The sequence below is a fragment of the Mchenga conophoros genome, linkage group LG3 (assembly GCF_057382185.1).
Source record: "Mchenga conophoros isolate Kocher_MC1m ecotype Shallow Benthic linkage group LG3, M_conophoros_male_GT1.1, whole genome shotgun sequence".
Taxonomy (NCBI): domain Eukaryota; kingdom Metazoa; phylum Chordata; class Actinopteri; order Cichliformes; family Cichlidae; genus Mchenga; species Mchenga conophoros.
Window position 1 is genome coordinate 57,302,369 of NC_140528.1, and position 6,000 is coordinate 57,308,368.

The window sequence follows — 6,000 nt, forward strand, 5'->3', positions numbered from 1 at the left end:
GTTTGTGGGGGACGGAGGCGTTTTTATAGATTATGGTATAGTAATATAGAATGAGGAGAGATGTGGATTGGAAAGATTAGAGGACACTGAGGAATGGGAGATGGTCAGATTACCAGGACCAGACCAGGATTAGTCATGTAATGGGCCCATCTACTGCATCTATCATGCAGTAGATGGTTGCTGAAAGCTATGATTGTTGAGAACTATGATTTGGTAGAAGCCACGTCATGTTAAGTTTAAATATATATATAGAATACAATGAAATGCTTGAATCCAGAGGGATATTTTCAGAATAATAATGGATTGGATTTATATAGCGCTTTTCAAGGCACCCAAAGCGCTTTACAATACCACTATTGATTCACTCTCACATTCATACACTGGTGGAGGCAGCTACAGTTGTAGCCACAGCTGCCCTGGGGCAGACTGACATATAGCGCCATCGGCCCCTCTGGCTAACACCAGTAGGCAAGTAGGGTAAAGTGTCTTGCCCAGGGACACAACGACCAGGACAGAGAGCCCAGGGATCGAACCGGCGACCTTCCGGTTACAGATGCGATTCCCAACCCCCTGAGCCACAGTCGCCCAGAAACCTTAAATATAAATAAAAACTAGAGTTCAAATAATATGTCAGAAAATAATTAGTGTAATAATAATTCAGGGATCCACATAATCTCCTGTTTGTGTTCACAGTACTGAGGATTGAACTTAATCCGTTATCTGCGCTCAAAGGTGCCACAACTCTTTTGCGGAAACGGTGTGATCTCACTTTGATAGTAACACACATTAATCATCTGCAGCTCAACGTGGCAAAGACCAAGGAACTGATCGTGGACTTCAGGAAGACCAGGAAACACTTGACCCCTGTTTCAATCCAGGGGGTCAGTGTGGACATTGTGGAGGACTATAAATACCTCAAAGTATACACTGACAAACTGGACTGGGCTAAAAACACCACAGCACTTTACAGGAAGGGCCAGAGTCGTCTCTATTTTTTGAGACGACTGAGGTCCTTCAACATCTGCCAGAAAATGCTGAGGATTTTCTATGAGTCTGTTGTGGCCAGTGCGATCCTCTATGCTGTTGCATGCTGGGGGAGCAGGCTGAGGGTCGCAGATGCCAACAGACTTAATAAACTGATCCGTAAGGCCAGCAATGTTGTGGGGATGGAGCTGGACTCCCTCAAGGTGGTGTCGGAGAGGCGGATGCTGTCCAAGATAAAGACAATGTTGGATAACACCTCCCACCCACTCCATGACATGCTGGTCAGTCACAGGAGCTCGTTCAGTGAGAGACTGAGATTACCGAAAAGCACCACTGAACGACACTGGAAATCATTCCTGCCTGTGGCCATCTCCCTGTACAACGCATCCACTTAACACACTGTTTGCTGCTACAACTACACATGTTTCTTTTCCAGCTATTTATTTATAAGTGACTTATGTATGTATATATTGTACTATTCTTAGTTAATGTATTGTCTGTCTTGTCTTAATGTTGGTTTATAATGGAGCACTGTAACAAAAAATAATTTCCCCCAGGGATCGATAAAGTATTCTGATTCTGATTCTGATTAACACCAAGAAGCTTCACTTCCCCCAGGGAAATTTATCTCACAGGGTAACTGACATCAGGTCAGTGAAAATCCTGCAAAACATTGAGCAAAAGCATGGAAATGTGGAACAGAGGGATGTTTGGGGAAAAAGACAACAGTTTGGACAACAGTGTGATTCCAAAGAAGCAACAATTTGTCTGTTGAGAATGGTCAAAGTCATAGACACACACTGGTTTGTAAAGTGTCTGTTAGCACTAGCAGGAGCCTTTTGTGAATAATATGTGATGTAGCACAGGAAAGGCTGCTGAAGATCAAGTGCAACCAGACTCAGTAATATTTCCAGTGTCTGTTATCTGAAGTTCCCCATCTGCAAAAATCTCTTAGAATGTCTGAAAAATGTTTTGTTTTTGTTTTTTGAGCAGTTTTTGATGTACGAACTCCAAATAAATGGCGTGCTAGTTTAGCCCAGGTCCTTTTTATAAAATCAGATATTGAATCTTTTCTTATTCCAGCATTCAAATGGACAAATAATATAAAAAAAACACTTAGTGTAGAGCACAAACCAGGCTGTAAATGTAATGTTCCTTTCCGCTGTAAAGTTGGGCATTTTAGAATGAGAGTCGGTGGACATGATGCACTTCTGGAACCAGCCTCTAGTGGACAGTAGAGGAACCGCAGTTTTGTTACGCATTGTCTTTATTTTCCGACACTTTACTGACAATTTTCTGTGATGTACGGTTTGGAGACCAAATTAAGGAGACAAGGCTGAGATGTTTTGCACATGTGCAGAGGAGGGGTTGTGGACAAAGGATGTTGAAAGTGTAGCTGTCAAACAGGAGGAAAAGAGGAACAAAGGAGGTTTGTGGATGTGGTGAAGGACGACGTGCAGGAAGTTGGAGTGATAAAGAAGAAAGAAGGAAAAGTGTTGAAATGCCAGTACAATAAAAATAAAAGCACATTTAATCAGCAAACTTGGCTGCTTTTTTTTCTTATTCGATTGTTTAAAAGGCACCAGAGCAAGAACGTTTATGTCTCCATTGAACAGGACCCCACAGAGATGAAAGGTCCAATGTGTTATACTTTCAGCATTATCTTCACACTAAGTTGCCACCACTTTGACACAACTGTTTATATCACAAAACAGCATTAAAGCAAGCAGAACTGAATATCAGCAATTTGCTCCCAGTTCAGTTAATACACCGACTCTGTGTCTGTTTAAATTGCAGCAGCAGCAGCAATGTCGCAACTGTGCTTGTTCTGAAATAACAGGCTGAGATGATAACAAAGGGAAGCATGCTTTCCTTTGTGTTTCCTCTGTGTGTGTTTCAGCTTTGTTGGCTCTGCTCCTTTGTTACAACCACAATAGCGGCAGAGGATTTACTGCAGGGTGCAGTCCTGTCCAGCAGAGGGAGCTCCGTCACGGTAACTGTCAATCAAGACAAAGCACTTCAGCCTGTCATCAAGAGGGTAGAAACAGGAGAAACAAAGCAGGCACCAATATTTAAGCTACAGATTTATGATGAAGGACATTTTCAACACAGTTCTGTTATTCTGAATGCTTCGATGTTTTCTACATTTAATAACAAGCCAAATAGTTGTTTGTGCTCGTCCTATTCTTTCCTTTGTTTGTTCACCTGTCAGCGGGAACACATGGAGTTCAGCGTCTTGCCACACAGCACTTTGTACTTGGCAGGGATGAATAAACTGCTCTACCAGATGTGCATGACACATTTATTGATCATTTCAGCCCCAAAAAGACCCAAGAAAGGATCGTTTGAACAGGAAGCAACTGTCGCGTTTGTTATTACACTTAATAAACCTAATCAATCATTTAAAAAACAATCAAAAACAAAAAAAATACCCTTAAATACAAAAAGAAAGCTACTTTCTGCTCCTCCTTTAATCACAAGGAGTCACCACAGCAGATTTGGCAGATTTTTTATGCTTGATGCCCTCTATGGGTTTTGTGTCTCTTCATGTAAAAATTGAGTGCAAATAACCTTTCGGTTTCGAGTATAACTATTTAGTATAGATAGAGATTAAATTTTAAAAAACAAAACAAAACCCACAAATCGTGGCTAATTTTGGCCCTCGTGCCCCAGTTTCGGCATGCTTTTTAAGATCTTTTAGCCTAATTCACTTTGTCAGAGACTGATAACTATTTTTTCCATGCAGGGCCAGGTAGGTTTTAATAGCATTTTTCCACTAATGAATGAAATCCACATCTAAAAACTATTTTGTATATACTTGGGTTATCTCTGTGTAATGCTAAAACGTATGTCATGATCTGAAACACAAGCTGTGCAACGATTCAAAGGAGTATAAATAAAGCTTTAGTCACAGCACATCTGACATCTGGTCCACATAAGGTGGACCTGTGGCTGAGTCTACACAGCCAGACTCACCTCGCATATTTTTATGTAGCCCATAAAAAACAACAGATGATAGCCACATTTGAGCCAAATATTTATTACTATTACTATTATTTATTTCTATTAAAACACTTAGATTGGTGCCTCTTATCCCTATTAAACTTATTCAGGGGAAGGTTGCTTGTGTGTGAAATAATCAACTCCTGCCGTAGTTTCTAATCTCCTTTTTGCGTGTATTTGCAAACCCAGACAACTGACGTCAGCGCAGGAACTAAATAAACTCCCTGATGCAAGCACACGGGCAATATTTGCATCTTTAACGTGACACAATGGCTTCTGGTTTGACTGACACTTGTGCGCATGCAAAAGCATACCTGTAAAAGTCTCTTTGTTGTCCCACACAACATCTGCCTTCTGCAGATAGATGCATGCAAATTGACTTTTAAAAAAATTGCAAAACAGCTTGTTTTACTTAAAACTCATGGGCCACACCTTTTATCTGGAACATTACTCAGCCACAGTGCATGAATGTTCATGTTCTTACCCTTAACTGAAAGAGAACTTTGTGTGTTTGAGAGGCAAATAAACAACGTTTGAGATTCTGGAGAATTTCTACATTTTTCCTCCCTCTGTGTTGTATATGAGTCAGAAAAAGGGCAAAAAGTTTAAAGCTACATAAGTTCATGTGTTCTCACAGCTGCAGAGTTAACAGGTTGACAGGGTTCAGAGGCTTTCACAGGTTTGACTGGTCTCATGCCAGACAGAGGTTAGCAGAACCGGCCTTCCTTTGAAAAGCAGCTGATATTTCCCCAGGAAAGAGTTAGGTTGCCTGTAGGCTCAAGTGGTAGCTAGCCCCCATTGTGCGAGAGACTGCAGGTTGATATCTTGGCTGTCATAATGCCGTCCAGCTTCTTTCCTGTAACAAAAGGTTAAAGAGGTGAAAGAATGAAAGACCAAAGCCTCCACATATAGACTGTATAAGAGGGTGAAAGCACAGTGCTTTAGCAACACAGCTTAAAGAATAATTTATTGCTCAGGTACCCAAGCTGTACTCAAGTTTTCTTTCATTTGGGAGAATTAAGATTTGGCAGGTTTAATTCCAGCTCGGTGACCGCTAACCATGTAATGTTACCTTGCATGAAATTGCAGACATGCAGGAATCACACCGGATAGCAGAAAAACATTTTAATTTGATGATCCTGATTAAAAATGAAACATAAAAATTACATTAAACAAGAAGAAGAGTTCTCTTTGTTTACATGCTCCAGCTGAGCAGTAATTGATAGCATTTCATCAGGATTGCAAGCTTTAAATTACAACTTATGAGTAATTGTGATCATTTTAAAATTTAGAATACTTTTAAAAAGAAGCTTAATAGTTACATTGTCAAGGATTACTTCATTACATCAAACTTTTTTAATGACAGAAGGTACTTCCAGTTGTTCCCTTGTGTCTCAAGGTCTACAGCAGATGGATCTGCATGTTCAATTTATTTACAATTTATATACATCAATGGGAAAATATACAACTTTCATTGTGTGTTCTCCCATAAACTCTGATCAGCTCTTGCTGTTTTTCCATTTATTAAATGACCACGTTCAGCCGTGTTACTAAATTGTATGCCTTTGTCTTGAAAAGTAAACTGGGAATGCGTGTCGATGCCTTCGTCTCCTCTCGCTTGGATTAATCACCTCCAATCTATCCAACATGCTGCTTTAAGGCTTTCAAGGAACTCTCACAAGTTTTCACTTATAACCCAACTTTTAAAGCTTTTGCACTGTCTCCCTGTCAGGTTTAGAGCATGTCATCTTCTCTTCAAGCCGGCTCTTTAGAGCTTCTTGTGACTGCTATGAAGACTTTTCTTAGCCCCGAAAAGTGCTATAAAAACAGACTTTACTTAATTAATATTATGGCACCTGGCATACAGTGGGGATAGATTACACCAGTGCGTTTGTAAGGGTTTGATTTGACCAAATGCAACAGGTGAATATTCAAAATGTGTTTGCATCGTTTTGAGATGTTTAAAGAGATATGTGTGACAGTAAACATGTTGTAGATATACACAGGTCCAAT